The sequence below is a fragment of the Triticum aestivum genome, chromosome 6D, assembly GCF_018294505.1.
Source record: "Triticum aestivum cultivar Chinese Spring chromosome 6D, IWGSC CS RefSeq v2.1, whole genome shotgun sequence".
In the NCBI taxonomy this organism is placed as follows: Eukaryota; Viridiplantae; Streptophyta; class Magnoliopsida; order Poales; family Poaceae; genus Triticum; species Triticum aestivum.
Genome location: NC_057811.1, coordinates 206,342,841 through 206,362,689, shown reverse-complemented (window position 1 = coordinate 206,362,689; position 19,849 = coordinate 206,342,841). Strand labels below are relative to the sequence as shown.

Sequence of the window (19,849 nt, the reverse complement as noted above, 5' to 3'; positions counted from 1 at the left end):
TGCCGTGCCACGCTACAAAATGTAAAAAAATAGCTCCATTTTTTTAAACCTGTTATCTTCAAACCATCAAAACAGCCCGAGGAATATATTTTGAGTGAAGCATGATTTACTTTTACTGATATATGTATATCAAAACTAGAGTGTTTATATTTCAAGCCCGTGAACAAGTATTATTCTACTACTTTGGATCCATTGCAACGCACGGGCCAGCACATTGGTAGTAGTAGTCTCTATCTCTATCTCTGCGCACTCTTACTAGTAAGGTACACGTGCATTGCACGCATGAGATTTGGCAACCAAATTATGAATAAACACCACACTATAGCATGTAAGCTTTGAGTCATATATGCATGATGTAGATGTTCATTTAATTTTTATAGTTCATCTCATCCAAAATCAATTAGCTTTTATAAAAAAAGTTAATCTATTTTAAGATTCATGGAATTGTGCGTTGTAAAGCATAAAGTAAAAACAAATAATGGCAATTCATCTAGGAAAAAAATTGGGCAATTATGATACGGAAGATTCTAGAACAAAGGAGAAGTGCTTGTGTTTTGAGATTTGTGCATTATGCTTTAGTTCAACCATGGAGTATTCTACATGTGGCAGAATCTGGTTAAATGTAGATGATATCCAACGGTCGGTAGTGCTCGGATTTGCCATCTCTGCACCGTCGGATTGGCTTCATCCAACGACCATCTTTCAAAATTATTCGCACACTATATAGGGGTATAGATAAAAAACAGAGTTGGTGATGATGGTGTACCTGCCATCCTGCAATATAGGCCGCCCGATCTATAGCTGACGGATAGGAAGGAAACTATGACAATTTACCTGCACTCATCTCCGCATTTGCAGATAAGGCCTTCCCTCGTTCATCCTTTTCTCCCACAAGATCTTTATGTTCCGTGCAATGCACGGGCATCTTGCTAGTCTCTACTCTTATAAAAAACAGAGTTGGTGCTGATGGTGTGCCTGCCACCCTGCAATATAGGCTGTCCGATTTATATCCGATGGATAGGAAGAAAACTGTGGCAATTTTGCAAAAATAAACCTACACCCCTCTCCACATTTGCAAATAAGGCCTTCCCTCGTTCATCCTTTTCTCTCACAAGATAAACTACTCATACAAATGCATCTTGATGTTCCGTGCAACGCACGAGGATGTTTCCTTGGGGGCTCTCCAGTGCGGCGTGGCTGTAGTTGCAAGTTGACGCCCCTTGAGATGCCGACGTTGAGGGGCACTCGGATTTTGTCCGATGAGTAGGTAAGATGAGTTTGATCACGTAGTAAATGCATTCTAAAGACTACTTCTGTGTCCATTTCCTAATTCTCCCCCTGCCCACTGTTTCACATGTTAGGCTTGGTGCGAGTGGAGATTGGCTTGCATATGTGCGGGAGGGTACCAACATCAATTTGCACAACATTTACAACGGTGACACCGTTCTCGTATAACATTTGTCCAACATTGGGATCAGCCATGCAATGGTCCACCGCCTGTATTGTTAGGATGGAACCACGGTGAGATTGAAGAAGATAGCATGAACCTTGCACATGGCGGTCAAAGGTGGATGATGTTGTCTGCGGTCGATTTGTTGCCGTACGAGTACGAAGACGCTGTGGTCCTTTCTAACGTATCTTTGCGGTGACAAACCAGGGGACATGTTTCATATGGGACACATCCTACGGTATACTCCCTCTCTCCTAGTTTATTTGTTTTGATTTTTTTCGTTTTATAAGTTTCAATTTAAAATTTAGAGCTCCCCATCACATGTTGAGATTACAATGTCCATTAAATCGTTGCGTGCATGTATAGTAAAGAAACAAATCTCGAGTTTGCCACGAGTTCGTGCAGCGGTAGCACCACAAGGCCTGGCGCAGGAGTTACATTTACCTCTCGGGGCCCTCGGGTCTAAGCTTCAGTGCCTTACAACACCTGCCTTTGAGTCAATAACATGTGGACCCGATAGGTGGCTGGTCCACATGTAATGCTCCCGAAGGCAGAGGGGCAGTGGGGCCGAGAGGGGTGAGCCACGGGTCGGGGGACGTGTGGTGTCATGGGTTAGAGCGGCGTCGTGGGAATCTTGTGTGGCTATGGTAGAAACCTGATGCTCGCCGCATTTCAGTTGGCCCACATGTCATGCACACAAAGGCAGAGGGGCGGTGCGGCCGAGAGGGGTGAGGCGCACGTCGGGGGACGTGGTGCCGTGGGTTGGAGCGGCGTCGTGGGAATCGCGAGTGGCAGTGGATGAAACGTGATGGTCGCTGTAGTTGAACTTCCATGGACAAGCTGTCATGTCTACGGACACATGCATTGCATACCGATCACTGGAAGGAGTAGTAGAGAAAGCTAGGCGGATAAATAGTTCCTTATAGTCAAGCGGACCCACGCTACTACTTGTTCCAAAGACATGCACACCATCGAAATAGTCCATCTATATCAATATACACAGAGAGGGAATATTTTTTTACAAGAGAGGAAATAGTTCATCCATCCATAATGCCCTGCTGCTGGTGCAACATCTTCTTCTTCCTCCTCTTCTTCTTCTTCTTGTTCTCATTTTCTGTGGGAGACGGCTTCGCAACAAGCTCTCTCGACCTTGCAGCTATCTCGAAACTCACACGAGCATCGAGGGCAGCATATTTTATCCGCTTGTACGTCAAGGGATAATTCTGCCATCAATACGACCTTAATGGCAGCGTCTCGTCACCCTTCTGAAGATTTGTTCCGAGCACAAAATTTGCTACGTCGAATAGGGATGGTGTCGGTTTATCACAATCTTCTACAGGAATTTTTATTTTGGTTTGTACGTCAGCGATGCTTTTCAAATCAAGGTTGTACGGCTCCAACTTCTGTTTGTCCCCTGCGATGGCTGCCCTACAGAAGTATATGTCCTCCCGAGGCAAGAAATCGTGAAGCTCACCTGGTATGGAGGGCGCGTGTATGATGTGGTACACCAAAACATCATCTTCGAGGCACAGCTGAAGGATGGCGGCGCGTTGGATCTTCCCAGTGGCACGCTCCGTGTACTCTGTGTCGAGACCGATGACCTTCATCTCCACCTTTTGGAGGGAGTTGGATACATTGTTGATCCACTTCCGAACAACCCTTGGGTGGTCGGTGACTGTGGCAACTATGCTCAACGAGCCTTCGACGAGGACATGTTGGACGCTAAAAACCTGCATCTCGATCTCTTTCGCCATTTGGAACCGCTAGACCAGAGGGCTATGGTTTGGGGAATTAGGATTAGATGGCTAGTCTAACTGAAGAAGATGATTATTTAAAGGGGCTTCGGAATTACTCTAGGAGGATGTGAAGAGGTTAAAACAATGTGAATGCAGTGTGGTTTGGATGCAAATGAAGATGAAGGAGTAGTGAAGAAGCCGAGGAAAATTGGTTCCCGATGGAGAAGTAAATGGGAGAAGTGGCCTGTAGGCAGTTGATTAGATGGCAGGTAGACTAAACGAAAAGGCTACGCGGGTAGACTGGGGAGTGGGGCATGTCCCTGTACGTGCCCATCCTTCTAGCGCTACATGTGCCACTGGCTAGTTGAGGTCACTCTTTTGAATCACCGTGGCGAGACATTTTATGATTCCTTTTTATTTCTGCACCCCTCCTGACAGGTGGGACCTATGCAAACGGATAAAAAAACATGCCGCAGCTGGTTCGGATGGATATTGGCGCGTGCATGGGAGACACAACATTCTCTAGTTAAGGAATATGCGGTTATCCTCAAAAAAGAAAAGTCCTTCTTCGGGCTTCCGCATGCACGAGAATTTGGTTCTGCTCGCAATATGGATGATACGTGGAGGATGAAGTGAACCCAGAGGCATGCTAGCACGAGAGTACTACTCATGTTCCTACTACTCCTACTACTACTAGTAGTAGTACAACTGTGTTACACTTGATGATCAAAATACTATTATTCATCCGGTCCTCACAGTGAAGTGACAAGACCCTGCGCCCGAGGTGACACCAGTCCAGGCTGCGTGTCCGGGTTACCAAAGTCAAACTCACCTTGTGCACTGTGCAGCCACTGTCACCGCCGCTGTATAGCATGCCTAGCCTCGTCTCCCTCTCCCCTAGCACCACTCCATCTCCATCTCCGTCTCGCCGGAGATCCTGAGGTCACTCTTCATCATCTCACTGTGCCCCTGCGTACCCTCGCCTCCCTCGCCTCCCCCAGTACCACTATTCCCTCGCTAGCCGCTCCAGCACCGAGAGCCTTCTCCCCCGTAAATCAAGCCCCCCAAAACCCCACCTTCCAAACTCCACCATGGCCGAACGCGAACCGCGCAGCATCCATATGAGCCGCGATTGGAGCAATCTCCCCAATGACGTCCTCGACCTCTATTGTTCGTGTATGGATATGTTGAGCGCCCTGCGGCTGGCTGCATGCTCGAGGGGCATGCACACGGCCTTCGTCGAAGCGAGGCCTAAGCTTTTCAAGACACCCTGCTTGCTGCTATCTTGCGAGATTTGCTCACCATGATACGGAGGCGTACATGATGCCCCTCGACTTCAATCCGACCTCCATTAGCCGAAACTTATTTGCAGGTATGTAGTGGGTCGCCGTACATCATTTCCCTCGACTACGATCCGATCACCACCGCCCGAAACTTCTTACAGGTATGTACTGGGTTGGCATGAACTCCCACTGGATGGATGTCCTCAGAGAAGACGGGAAAAAGTTGGTGCTCGTGAACTTACAGACCTCCAATGAGATTATCCTTCCTCCGTTGCATGATATAGAGTTTTACCGTCGCGGTCCAAGTCATCTAGATTACGTCGTCAGGTGGACACACCTTGTTTTGCAGAAGATTGTAATCTTCCAAGTGCCCACACGACATGCGGATTACGCAGACTTCAAGCTAATTGTCTTGTTCGACAAGGGACTCGCCTATCTTTCCGCCGGTGCCTTCTTTAGCTGGAGACAGCTCAGCTCGTAGTGGATCGTCGTCAAAGCTGATACACACTTCTGTGATGCTATTTAACACAATGGCATCATCTACGTGATCGACAAAGCAGATGGCACCACGTATTGCTGGGACGGCGCGAGTAAGTTGTTTCCGTCTGATGTTAATGATGACACCATGACACTGTTTGAACTTTTTGTGATGATTGACATATCCCTGTTTGAGCAGAATTTGAGTAGAACTATGGCAATGTATTAGAGACGCCGTAAATCAGCTATATTTGGAATGAGTTAATTCATGCGATTGTGACCATGTCATTACAGCCAATTTGTACCCCTGAATAATCAAACGGTTAGGAAGATATTAATATTCTCCTTATTTTATAGTAATCTATATACTACTAAATATGAGTGTGTATGGCCATGTTAGTTTCCTCATTTTCATGATGTAGAAACATGCATCAAACTGTTGGTTTCATCTAACCATACATTAGGGAAGTAAATGTGCATATGGAGAACTCTATATTTGGAAGTAGTGAAATCCTATAATGCTTACCATGTGTACATACCTATGTTCGCCCTTTAGCAATCAATGGCTAGAATAATATGCTCACAAAATTTTTGTCCACAGAACATGAGTATATAACAATGCATGGTCTGTTAGTTTCCTTGAAGAATTTGTTTGTGAGGAGAGAACATGATTACATAACTTGCATGACATGGTAGTTTCCTGTGAAGAATCGATTGTGAGATAACATGAGTATAACCATGCATGGCACTTCTATATTTTTGAACCCAGTATACATTTCCCTGTATTTTCCTCCCAGTTCCAACAGGGACATATCAATGCTGTTTCTTGCATTATCCTACTCATACTCTAAACAATGCTGATCTTACATTAACAATGCCTGTCCTTTTTGATATGATGTAGTGTCCCTACAGTTACTGCCCTTTGTAATCACACCACCTTTGCCAAAAACAGGGAAGCACAACTGGTTCCTTGATCGATCAGACGATGGCAAAAGACTGATGATCATTCAGACACATGAGCCAGAAAAGTTTTATTGCAAAAACCCCACTGTATGCAAGCACCGTGAAATACGTGAGTATCCGGACAGTGGATGTTACGTCTATGAGTAGGATACCAGCTTGTTGGTGCCTTCAGGATTTTTGAGTTGGAGGCGGGTAAACAGCTTTGGTTCACACTCTCTGTTTCTCAGACTCAATTATCCGATTAACCTGGAGATCACCGTTGGCAAGGACCTTGATGGCAGCGAGGCTCCTTTTGCTATGGAAAACTGTGTCTACACGGCGAGCCCTAGGAGTTCGGGAGCAAACTCCCCTGATTGTCAACGATACTGCCTGTAGCCAAAAGAAGGTGAGAATGACAAAGGCATCTGGATTAACTTTGATCCTTGGATGTGTCGAGTCCGACAGGTAGTGATGTTGTTCAAGCCTTCAGGTTGATAGGTAATTGGGATGTTGCGTCGAAAGGGTGGAGTACTGGTGTCTACAGATCACTGGTGGATGAACCGGGGTTGCAAATTATGATGGTGTTGGATCATCCCTCTTCGAATGACTTATTGTCTTTGCTGCTTGTTCTGGATGGGTAGTTCTCTCTTTTGTTATGCATATTCCCTGTCATTTGGTCATCCTCGTCTCTGTCACTCTTACTATGTAATAGTTGCCTCTATTTAGAATGTCATTCTCGTCTAGATCATGAGAGTCTGAGCGCTGCAGATGGGTGCATTTTGGTGGTGTAGCAAGACTTCTTATGAACTATCATGTCTTGATGTTTATGTCAGTAGTAGTCACTAGTCAGTGTTTGAATGTTGTATATATCGTTGTTTCAAACTGTTTATTGTCTCGAACTGCTGGTGGGCTAAATGAGGGCATCACCATTCTCCAGTGTTCAGAGTATATCTCCTTTTTTCAAGTTATAATTTGAGCTCTGTGTCTTTTCGATGATGTACACTTGTTTGGGCCAGTGAGGTGTCGTTGAATATGGGCCGATTAGTAACGCAATGCCAAATATGTCAATTATGACTCTCAGGCCGGGCTCTCAAAAGATCCTCAAAAAAAGGCCGGGCTCTAAATAAAAGAATAGGGACTCTTAGGCCGACATGTGGGCGCCAACGGTGTTTTCGTGCGCTTGCGCGCCGAGAGCATATTGGCGCGTGTTCGAAATTCATGCTACCTTTTCTTCCCCAATCTCCGCCCCTCCCCCACCTCTAGAATCTCGATTCCTACTCCAGTTCCCCCAAATCCCCCTCCTGTACTCCCTGTACTCAAGCACACTATCATGCCGCCGGTCAACGCGGATCTCCAAGCCGGAGATCCTGAGGTCCGTCCTGCCTTCGGGCGTTGTGTGCTATCGCGCAACAGTGCCATGGCGGCTCTTGACAACCAGTTTGCCGGCAAAGTGCTGATGGTAACCATCAACCGCGACTGGCCTCCCATCTCGCCGGATGACCTTGTCAAACCTCTTGGCATTGCGCACGGCATCCAAATAAGTGACTTGCTCGTCAAAGTTTGTCCGCCACCGGCTGATTTCTTCGTCAGGTTCCGGACAACTTTTCGACTGCAGTCGTGTGTTCGAATCTTCCCGACGTTTGTTCTGCGATGGCGCGCTGGTGAGCTTTGATCGGTGGCACCCAGGATGGGGCTCGGTGCCCTCTGAGCTTGAGTTTTTAACAAAGCTTACCTTCCACGGCATGCCTCGACGTGCTTGGAACAGCAAGTCCACGAATGAGCTTATCAACGACCTTGGAGGTGAGCTCGTAAGTATGTTTTGTTCCTCCAGACAGCTGGGCTCTGACAGTTATGGCATGGATGAAGAAGTCGTCCACCATACCGAAGGTGATTGGTGTTGAGATACCAGTGCAGGAACCGGGGTTGTACTATTTGTCGCCACCAAGGCCGCCGCGGACCACATTAGGGATGTACCTGTATCGAGTGTTCATGCATGTTGAAGAAGTGGTCAATCCATCAATCGAAGTCCTACCACCGCCGCTGGTGCCCGGGTCCGTCGACGACGTCCATTACAGGAGTCAACGTCAGACTTTCCTCGTGTTGCTCGGAATGATGGATGGCACAGGGCCTACTCCATCGCGCGGCGGAGGCCACATCTTCTTCGGGAGAAGAGGCAGGGCTGGCTGCCTGGATGTGCTCTAATTTGAGGTAACAACCGAATCTTGTCAGATACTGGTTAAATCCGAGCTATGGGTGTGAAGCACTGATGTGCCAATACATTTGATTGTGACCTGTTCTATTCTTTTACCTAAACTTTTTTTAGAAAGGGATGTACGTCAACTTAATGTTCTAGCAGAAGTTATATATTGTGTTGTCTGTCTGTTTTCTTTGCACAACATTCAAGATATTTCTCCGCCATTGATAAATACGATGAACCGTTATGTACGAGTTCGTTGGTTTGAACATAGCCCTACCCGTGGCGATCCACTGCTTCCACCTTGATTGTGCCACCTGCGTGAAATTTTTGTATGCAAGTTCAGTGTGCTATGATGTTCTACATGATTGTGTCAACTATATAAGTTTCTACTGAGCATCATCAATGTATATGGCTGAAAGATGTATTTACGAGCATCGACCGATGGGTCTCTCTCTCTCTCACACACACACACACACGCACACACGCACAAGTGGGACCCGTTGAATTATTTCTTCGCTCGTGACAACTTTTAATTAGGTTCCACTGTACACTAAACTTAAGTTATTAATTGAGCTCAGTGACTTCAAAACGTTGTATAGAAGCCTTGTTTGGGCCTTTCCGGCGTCGCTGAATGTGTGCTGAGTAGCCATGTAGGTTGTACTATACTACACAAGCCTTTTTTTCCAACATCAGCAATGCAACTGGGCCGATAGTTGTACACAATCCGGGTCAACTTGTTATTCTCCGCCCCACTGGGCTGCAAATCTTTCCTAGGAGGGATGCATTAGGCTTAATAAGAAAATGGGCTTTAAGAAACAAAAACTGGAGTAACTATAAAAGAATACACCAAACACGTAATTAGTTTATAAAATATTACTTTTGGATTTTGAAATTTTTAATTTCATTAATTGTTGTACGCGCAATGTTTCGTTGGATTTTTACGTAATATAAATTTATATTGAAATTGTATTTAACTAGCAAAGTGGCTCGCTCAATGCGTGGGCTAGACTTTTCAAAATTTTAATAATGAAAACATGTGTTATTAAATTGTAAAAAAAATTGAACCAATTGTGATGACATTTACAAATATAATTCTTCCACAAATATAATTTCTTAGGTATGGTTGATTTTAATAATTTAATATTTGGATGTGCTGCTATTCTTCACTGTTAAATATTAAGCTATTTGTTAAAATAAGTTTACTGGCGTGTACTGTAAAATCGTATTAAATAGCAAAAACTTCAAGAAAACTATTTTTTTATGGTGCAAGATGCTAAAGTTTGTGGTGCCCGTGAGATTTTTGAGGATTTTTTTTGCCATGAGCTCCTCGAATGTCCAAACACCCTGAAATTTTGTGCGGACATCATGCATTTGAGCATCTTGGATGAAAAACAATTCAGATTTTTGTTGAACTTTTTGGTTTTTTTAGTTTTACTGTTCATGGTTTGTAGATAAGCCTTGCTCCAAATTCAATTATCAAATATTTGGTAGCTTTATGGGTTTGTATGAATCAGCGCTTTCAAGATAAGAGAAATTCATCTTTCACATTTCGTGGAAAATAGTGGGAGGGCACTTTTGCTTTGAATTGTTTGGAGGCAACGTTTGATCGGTTGATCATGTTTGTGGTGTTTGTCCGATGGTAGTTTATGTTGCTAACACCCATCATGTCATAGTAAATTCTTTCATTCTGAATTTATAATTTGTTTTCCGGAAAGATTGCATATGGATTAAGTTTAGGTCGAAGCATAAAATCTTGGTATCGGTTAGTGATTTTTTTATAAGATAATGCACTGCATGTTTGGTTGGATATGTTTTAAATAATTCATAAGGTAAAAAATATATTTAGGCAAACGCACATATATACGATGTATATACATATATAAATATATATATATATATATACACATTTATATTTATATTTATAGGGGATGTACACTGTACGTAATCATAGGTTATTAGTAGGATTTTTTTTTTTGCAAAACTATCTTTTTTCCTGCCGGCATGCTTATTTTGGATTTAGCCAAACATGATTTCCTAGATGCACATTAGCGTCCACACATCTTCTTTCCCACTTGCACTGTCACACAGTCCCGATCCCCTTTCTCCTTTCACCCGTTGACTCCAAAATTGCTGCCACCGGATGAGCTTGGTCATCCTCACCATCAGCCACGACAGCAGCTCGACTCGTTTATGACGCCGCAGGTGACCATCTACAGCAGCTGGTTTAGCTCCTCGTACAACTCCTCGGTCTCCCTAGGTCGAAGGAGCAGATGCGCAAGGGAGCAGGCGAGATCATCGATCTACACGGTGCCGTCCCTATCAGTGTCCGTGTAGTTTATTTGGGCGTGGATTCTGTCTCTCGCTACTATCTTGGATCCAGCTCGATTATGAGGATGGAAGCAAGTCTTCCCCAAGTGCGAGGCGGATGCATCGTGGCTATTCCCGCTCGATGCTACCCAGCAAGTCGTCGTCATCCTCCACTGCGTCAACATTCTTGGAAGTTCAAACTTTGAGCTGCAGGTCCCCCTTTTCCTTTTCCCGACTCGGTCATATTTATAATGTAATTTAGGAAATGTCTTGTAGTGGAAATTTTTTCTTCATTTTCCTTTAAAACTTAGTGAAACTTGTGATTTTTGTTTGTAAGTGCTCTATAAGTGTTGAATGAGTTAGGTACTAATAAGTTTGTGAAATTTTAAAAATGTAAGTACATGTCTGAGTGAATTTGCTTGGCTGCCAAAAAAGTAGCAAAATTTGCTAATGTTGTGGAAGATTGACATAAATTTTTTATTGATTTATTTACTTTATTAAATTGACTATGAGTTTAGAGTGTATTTATATACTATTTTATATCCATTTTATCATCTTATCTACTGGCTGCTCTTGGAATTCACTTGGATTGACTTAAGGTGAAGGCACTAAATGATGATAGTAAGTCTTGAATGCCAAATACATATTAAGGCGTAGTTTTAATTTTTTTATGCTCCCTCCACTTTTTCCGGGCTTGGGACTGGTGTTGGTAGTGTTAGGCCCCCTACCCATATTATTGTTCAACAAACTTAAGAATAAATTAGAGCATTTGTGATTAGCAATAGTTTAAATATTTTTAAAAGACAAATGAAGATATGGTAACTGATATGAAAACAGGTCTGATTGCATTCTACAATGTCCCGATGCTCCCACTATTGGTTTGCTCTAAATAATAAGCATGCAAAAGCAGATAGTGAAGTCAATTTGCCTTTTTCGGGATAGTTTACAATGTACTAAATTTCTATATATGCAATTCTTACGTAATAGGCTAGTCTCCTCAGCTAGTGAAAGAAGTGTCATGCTGAAAGTGTGTTATTTGTTCATACCTTTAGAATATTTGTACTAAATCAACGACAATATGGAACGGAGGGAGTATGTTCTTGACCACATCATCCTAATTGCTATCTTCATCATTTACCATTACTTGCAGTCCATCCCTTTTTGTGACTCTTGAGAAGGCTACATATAGTTGTCCATGTGTGAAAACTTGTTTAGATAGATGTAGTTCTACCTTGTTTAGAGATTGCCCCTCCCCTTTGTTGATAGTCATAGCAAAGCAAACCGATATAGATATTGTCTCCTTTCTAGAACGAACGGCCATGCAGATTCGGTTGGTGACATGACTATTCTTGGAATATATATACCATATATCCTACATGTGTTCCTGTTATTATTTGTGCTTTGATGAATTTTTTATAAGTTGAAATTGTCATCCTTGCACAATTGCATAATCCATCACTTTGGTTGATATTACGCAGGAGCATCACAGGTATTCCAACTTTTAATTTGAGCTTGTGATTTAGGATTACGGGAAACAATAATCTATTCAGTAATTGTGCTGGATATAGCATTTTCGTCTCTGTATTGATGGTTGTTGCTTTGCATACTGGGTTGCAGTTTAAATAAGTTTTGTCTTCACATTGTAGTTGATCCATTATATACTCATTTATATCGCGAACTGTTTCGTTCCTTGGACATAATATTGCTCTTCTAAGAAATACCGCTTGCGATACTACCACTATTGCAAATTTGGATATGCTTTCCACAATTATTATTTTTATCATTTCCTTTCTTGAGTAGTATGCCACTTTGTATTTTTACCATCTCCCAACCTTGTGACGTTGTATTTTTTCCAGCACTAATATTCAGAATCCACTATGCAAATTTTGATACCCTTTGTTTCTCTGATTCATGATGTGTTGTGCAGTTGAGTCGCATGCTCTTTGTTAGTTTCATTATATTAATGTCCCTCCAAAGATATGACCTTTTAATGGATGTAGTGACTATGTTGTGCCTTCTTCCCTTTGGTATAACAAGAAGGATCTGGCGGAAGTCCCCTCCTAGAACCCCTGTCATGCCCCCGAACGGTCTCTCTCTGTTATTCACTTTTTAATTTCTTAATATATCCCTAAGAGTCATGTCTAGCGCCTCAAAATATATCTTGTTTGCCATTGGAGACTCGTCCCATAGTATTAGCAACGTCTTTTTTAGTAGGTATGTCAAGTGTGAACCATGTTTGATGTGATAGGCCGACTCTTCTATAAGGATTAGGTGGATGGGGAACCTCGAGTGCGACGTTCCATCTATGTGTAGAAGCAGCACTACAATACCACATGACACCACTTCTGGTACCACCAACCTTTATCCATTATAATGTCATCAATTGTTGCTTTTGTTGTGCATACAAATTCTTAATACAGTTCAAGAGAAAAGATATGAGATTAGATACTATACAATAGAGAAGGTATGGTATGATGATCAAGGTTACATGCATACCTTTCTTTTAACATCACTCTATCATAGTTTTATAGTTCCGTTCAATGTTTTTCTGTTGTAGAACATTTGCTCTTCAATCATTCCATTGGTGTTTCCGTTGACTCCCATCATTGTTGGGATAACATCTGTTTCACAATGCCTATAATAGGTTTACAACTTGATCACATAAACTTTTAACTTTAGAAACATACTCCCTCTGTAACAAAATGAAGGATGTTTTTTGTCGCCAACTACATCAAAAAATGTCTTACATTTCATTAGTGAGTATATAATTGCATTATTTTATACCATACCTCTCATTAATTTGGTGTCTTCAGAATTTCAATGTCCAGGATGACTTTATATGCATTTGTTATGCATAGTGATAGTCCCAGTACTAAATGGTTAGTAAATTTGGATTTGCGTTTACACAAGGAGATTAAATTTCTTACCATTGAATTTCCTGACCAAATTTGAAGTGACAGTTACTATGATTTGTTTGTGCTAAAGATCTTCATTCACCATATTTGCTAAAATATTCAACTGGAGCCACCATAGAATTTGAGGTTCATCAAATTTCAAAACCTTCTGATGCACCGTATATATTTCTCTATATCGCAGCAAGTGATCACATTTGTTTCAGTTAAACTTGTAGCATAGTTCTAGTCTCCTAGAGTGGTTTTGAAGAACAGTCCTCTAGAGTGTATTATCTTAATGTGAATACACTGGAATCAACATCCATCGCATAAGCCTTCTCTAGATGAGTAATAGTATGAACGTGCCACCATAGATTTGCAATAATTAATTTAGAATAACATCATAGATTTTTCTGTTTCAACATAATCGACATGAGTAACATATGTGCAGTTGAACAATTCCCGGAGTGTGATTGATCGGCATGAGTAACATATGTGCAGTTGATAGAGGTGGTTTGATCGCTCGACTGAGCCGATTACAGTCGAGGAGATTCAAGAGGAGAATGAGCCACTTGAGAGATGGTTGCCGCTGGAGGAAGCCAATGTCGAAGTGTTGTTCACCCGAGGAAGACGATATGCTGGGTAATCTGAAGTCAACAGGACAATGAGTGGTTTGCAAAGTCAAGGTATTTTAAGGGGCGAGTTGATTCACATGTGCATGATGGAAAGAGAGGTTGTTTGGATCGTGAGAGTTTTGTTCTATTTGTAGACAGATTGTATCTCTACTACCGACCGTGAGAGTTTTTTTGATTGGGACACGGCCGTGAGAGTTTGATTCTGTTGAGATTGTATCTCTGATTGCTGTAATTAAAAGGAGATTGTATCCTGATCAGTTTTTTTTAATTGTTGGAAATATGCCAACCGAATTAAAAGTTTTTTTTCGGAAAAACTAACGCCCATACGTGTGGGCGTTTGCACATCGCCCACGCGCCTCCATCACTACTCATTTTGCCACGTATGAACAGATGACATCAACATAAATCTTTTTGGTTTTTGGCTTAAAAATGTTTTATCTCCTAATTGAAAAATCGAATTAAAAATCAGTTTTCACCATTAAATCCGTCTCGACGAGATCTTCAAAACTAGACCATGTTGATATGTTCTGACAAAATTTTTTTTTGCCCAAAAGTTGCCATGATGTTTACACTGTAGTTGCCATAGTGCTTAAACTAAAGTTGCCATGTGGCAATTTTAGTTTGTAGATCATAACAATTTTAGTTTTTCGATGATGGCAATTCCAGTACTTTGATCATGAAAATATTTTTTTGTATGAACCATGGCAATTTTAATTTATGGTGTATGTCAAGTCTAGTTTCTTAATTTCCCGTTTTATAATATGTCAAAATTTATTTTTAAATATAGAAAAAAATAGCTGAAACATATCATAACAACTTCAGTGTAAACATCATGGCAATTCATGTGCAATAGACACAACAACTTTTAACCCAAAACAATTCGTCGAAATATATTGATATGAGATCTAGTTTCGAAGATCTCGTCGCGAGAGATTTAATGGTGAAAACGGATCTTCAATCAGATTTTTTATTTAAGAGATAAAACATTTTAAAAACAAAAAATCCGAAAAGATTTCCACATGCATGCATGCGGTGACATGGCATAGTCTGTGTGCTATAGGACGTGTGGGCGGGTTTGACTCCCACCATACGTGTGGACGTTAGCGTTGTCCTTTTTTTATAGATTTTTTTAAAATCGTGAGATTTTTTGTTGTTATAGGACGACGCATATGTGGGATGGTCCAACCTGATCGTGACTTGGGTCTCACATTGTTTTACATGGTTATATTTTTTTAGCATGAGATGACCCAACTTGCTGTGTATGTTTTTTTAGCGTGAGATAACTCAACTTTTTGTGTAGGTTATACTTCTGTGTAGGTTTTTTTAGCTTGAGATAACTCAACTTGTTGTGTAGGTTATTCTTTTTAGTGTGAGATAACCAACTTGCTATGTAGATTATGGGTCCACCCTAGTTACGAACATCTAATGGTTTAAATTTGTTGATTGGAAATTGCCCCACCTAATTAAAGGCTGGATCTTTCTAATTATTATGAGATTTTTATGCTAATTATCTTTTTTCTGATGACCCCATCAAATGTTTTTTATATAAAAATAGATCTCACTAGAAATTTCGGGACAAAAATATTTTGGATCCCATCAAAATGTGGAAAATTTTATTTAATTCTGTTTTGAATGGTTGGTTGAAATTATTAATCGTTGCTCTAGCTAGAAAATGGGTTGTACTTTTAACAAACTATAAATGGGCTGTATTAAATTCCATTAGAATTCAAAAATAGCCTGTACATTCTTATAAATCACAAATGGGCTATAAGTTCTCTTCCACACACTTGTGAACCTACTAAGTTGACGCGTATGCAAGGCTTTGTCAACTTATAGTCAACACACGGTTCTAGCAGCAGTGTCCGTTGGATGTCCATCCAACGGATGTCGTGCTTCTTCTTCAATCTCGGACATTCTAGCTTTAGCCGCCCAAAAAATGATTACTCCCCCTCACATATGGGGCGCACCGTTTCGGAGGCTGACCTGTGGGCCTACTAAGTTGACACGTACCAAGGGCTTTGTTAACTTAGTCAATATAAACGATTCTAGCTGCAGTGACCGTACGATGTCCATCCAACGGCCGTCATGATTCTTCAACCTCTGGTCTTCTTGCTCCAGCCGCCCAAAGCAGCGCCGGTCGTGCCGCCTGCTCCTGCCTCCCGTGGCCGGCTGTGTAGCCGAACCAGTGAACCCTCGTACTCCTCTCCGCATGGGCATCCACTGCCACGTCTTCCCCGGCTCCGCGTCGTCCCCTTCCTAGGCCTCGCCGTCGTCCACCGCCCTGGTGCCCTCGGCGCGGCGTGGTCAATGTGGTCAACGGACGACTTCCATCGGAAGAGTACTGTACGTGGAGAGGCTGACAGCTGGGTCCACGGCCGCAGCAAGGAAGTTCCTCCTTATTACGTGCAAAATAATTATTCCACCACCTGACAGCAGGGACCCACCGGACGGGCCACCGTATTTCACAAAAAAAAGTTTCCCCCTGACTGCTGGGACCCACCAGCTACATCTTCGCACGCAATGAAGTGCGTCCATATTACGGGCAAAAAAAATGATTCGCCCCCCTGACTGCTGGGACCCACCAGCTACATCTTCGCACGCAAGGAAGTGTCTGACAGTCGGGACCCACCTGGTCGAAGCGTACGTAGCATTGTCATTCTGGTCGCGAACGTTTACGTACATACGATCGGTCTGTCTGCAGGCTGCAGCGATGAACCGTGGCCGTGTAAGGAAGGGCACGTGTCGTAGTAGAGGCGCGCACGTAGCATGTACACGTACGTATAGCGGCCAGGGTGCAAGAAAGAAAATACGACCACGTACGTACATACAGGCGGGGACTCGAACGCCTAGTCGCGCATACGTACGGCCAGGGCTCATGTACATGGCTGGGTCGGAACGAAGAAGCTGCGCCGTCGTCGTGTTCATGGGGAGGCAACGGAATCCGTCGTGTTCATCAGGAGGCAACGGAACGCGTGCTGTTTATTGGGAGCCAACCGGCTTGGACAGAACAGCCGATGGAAACGAGGCCTGGCATACCGCAGAATGGAGGAAACGGCCTTGTGTTCGACCAGCCATGGTCGAAACGGGATCCTGTTGATCGGGAGGGGTCTGGCGTACCACAAAACGGAGGAAACGGACTTCCAATGGTGGAAACGGGGTCCTGTTGATCTGGAGGGGCGTGGCATACCGCAAAACGGAGAAAACAGACTTGTGTTGGAGCGCTACGGTCAGAACGGGGGTCCTGTTCATCGGGAGGGGTGTGTCGTACCGCAAAACGGAACTCCACGGGATACTGTTCATCTCCACCGTCGACCTCCTCCACGGGCTACTGTTCATCCACCGTCGACCTCCTCCAGCCTCCACATGCGACTGTTCTTCCACGGGCTCCTGTTCATCCAGCCTCCACCGCAGGCTCCTCCACCGGCTACTGTTCAACTAGCCCTCTCCATGGGGTCCTGTTCAACCACCCCTCCACGGGCTACTGTTCATCCAGCCCTCCACCGGCTACTGTTCAACCAGCCCTCCACCGGCTACTGTTCAACCAGCCTCCATAGGGTCCTGTTTATCCAGCCCTCCACGGGGTCCTGTTCATCCACCGGCTCGATCGATCGGGGTACTGTTCATCCAGCGGCAACAGCCTCTACTACCACGGGGTCCTGCTCATCCAACCCCCCACTGGAAACTATTCATACAAAGCCCGCAACAATGCTCACTGTTCATCAAGGGAAGGAGGCAGTAGTGTTCGATCGGCTTCAGTTAGCAGCAGTAGCGAAGGAATCACTCAGGTTCAGTTAACAACAAGGGATCGATCGATCGCTCGGGTTCAGTAACGCGTAGCCTGCAGTGCAATCGCTCGGATTCAGGTAGAGCCCAACGCCTCGCTCGGGTTCAGTTAGAGCGCAACGCCTCGCACACACGCGTGTACGTACGAGAGAAACGCGCATTGCTCGGCCCCCGACCACCCACCATAACCGGGAACTCCCCGATATTTTCCTCGCCCTCGCTTCTACCACGATTTTTTCCGTCATGGACGGCCCAAAGAATGTCATGCAGCTGCTTCTCTGGCTCGCCCAGGACGAAAAGCCCATTTTCTATCATGATTTTTGTCATAGAAGTAGGACCCCACCACATCTATGAGGATACCGGGTTTTGTCACAATTATCGTCATAGAAGTGTCATAAGTTTGACAGAAAAAATTTCGTTTGGCCCAAAATGTCATGGATGTGTCTTTTTTTTGTAGTGTGTAGCATTACTCATCCTAAAAAAACCAACTAAGCCAACATCCCAACATATCGCGTGGGAAAAGACCCGGCCGCACCGTTTTAGTCGGGATTACTGGATTACTAGAAATAGTATCGATGGATCGCGCGAAGCACCAAGTTTAAAAGGAAAAAAGGCGGTACACTCATAGCACGCCTATCGTGGTTGCATTGCACCCCTCACACGGTCGGTCCTGCACACGGCTCATGCAAACGGAACACGCTTCGGCTTGCCTCTTCACTGACACATGGGACCACACTTGGAGAAACCGACCATGCGCCAAACTCCCCCGCCCACCGCGCAAAAATTCCCCCCAAATCCAAAATTCAACCGCCCTTTGGCCAACTAGCGAATAATATTCCCAAAACCCCCCTCCCCGCGGCCCCCTCCACTCCATTCGCTCCGCCAAAGCCGCCCTCCCCGCCACGCCGCGGTTCGTCGAGGGGACGCACGGCGATCCTCCCGCTCCCACAGTACGCTCTCATAGACTTCTTGTGGCACCCAAGTTTTTATTTGGATTTTTTGAAAAGATTTTATTTGACTTGAGGGGAGTGATTTAAATTTTTTTCTTCAAGAGAACTCTCCCTCTCATATATTTTCTTTATGGCAAAAATTTTATTTGGATTCACCCAAGATCTGCCTTTGACCTTGGGAGTTCTTGCTCTTCATTTGGACTCAAGACAAAATGTTTTTTTCATTTGGGAAAAGAACTTTTGAAAACCTTTTTCTGAATTTGCACTATGGCTTTTGGAAGGTACTTTGCCACTTTCAACTATTCCTTCTTGCCATGGCATAAGTGCAAATCCTCTCTCCTAAACACTCCCTCACCTCTGGATCATGATTTACATCAAATCCAGCAAGTTGAACCTCCCCATGTATTTATTTTCCATTCAAATTTGATTCAAATATTTTCTGCCTTCTATTCTACCTCTTGGAGATTTACAAAGGAACTCCATTTTCTGTTTGGACTTTTACCACCAAACTTCTTTCCCCTCCTAGTCCTTTGAACCCTCAACCTAGAACCATGAAGATCCACTGGTCTCCAGTTCAAAATTTTCAAACTACATCAGCTGCAAGTTTGGACCAGATTTGGCAAATTTGGTGAAATTCATTCAAAACCTTCTCCAAAAATTCCAAATAAAGTCATGCAGCCCCTGGGTGCTTTGAGTGGTCATCTCACCAAGTTACAGCTCCAGCAAAATTTACCTCTTTACCAAAACCTACTGTCGAACACCTGCAATGCATGGTCACTGTCAAGTTTCAGTAACTTCAGAGCTTCAGTTCAGTGCTTGCTGTCGTTTTCTTCAGAAACGGGCATCGATCTCGCCAGTACCGCCGCGTCGCCTTGCTCCTCGTCCTCGCCCACTTGTTCCTGCACCGCACGAGCGCCTGGCACCTTGCGGGCGTCGGCGACGAGCAGCAGGAGGTGCGCCGCCCCGTGACCGACGCCGGCGGCGGCTTTGCGGACGCCAGCGGGAGACACGGCGCCGACGACTCCACCCAGCGCCGCCCAAACCACCGGAGCCCGCCGCGTGGCCGCCCACTCCCCCGAATGCGCTGCCGCTCCGTCGTGAACCGCAGGGCGCGGAGCGCGCTCTCTGCCGCCGTTGAGCCCGTGCGGTCACCTCACCGTGGGCAGACGCCATTACGCCAGGGCCAGCTCCGTTTAGC

General features: G+C 44.1%; 1 long non-coding RNA gene across 1 annotated transcript; it reads left to right on the top strand.

Moving 5' to 3' along the window:
* Positions 1 to 10,151: 10,151 nt before the first annotated feature.
* Positions 10,152 to 14,186, top strand: LOC123144470 (uncharacterized). The gene is made up of 2 exons (XR_006471519.1): positions 10,152 to 12,740; positions 13,735 to 14,186. It is a non-coding gene; the product is annotated as an uncharacterized lncRNA (long non-coding RNA).
* Positions 14,187 to 19,849: the final 5,663 nt, after the last annotated feature.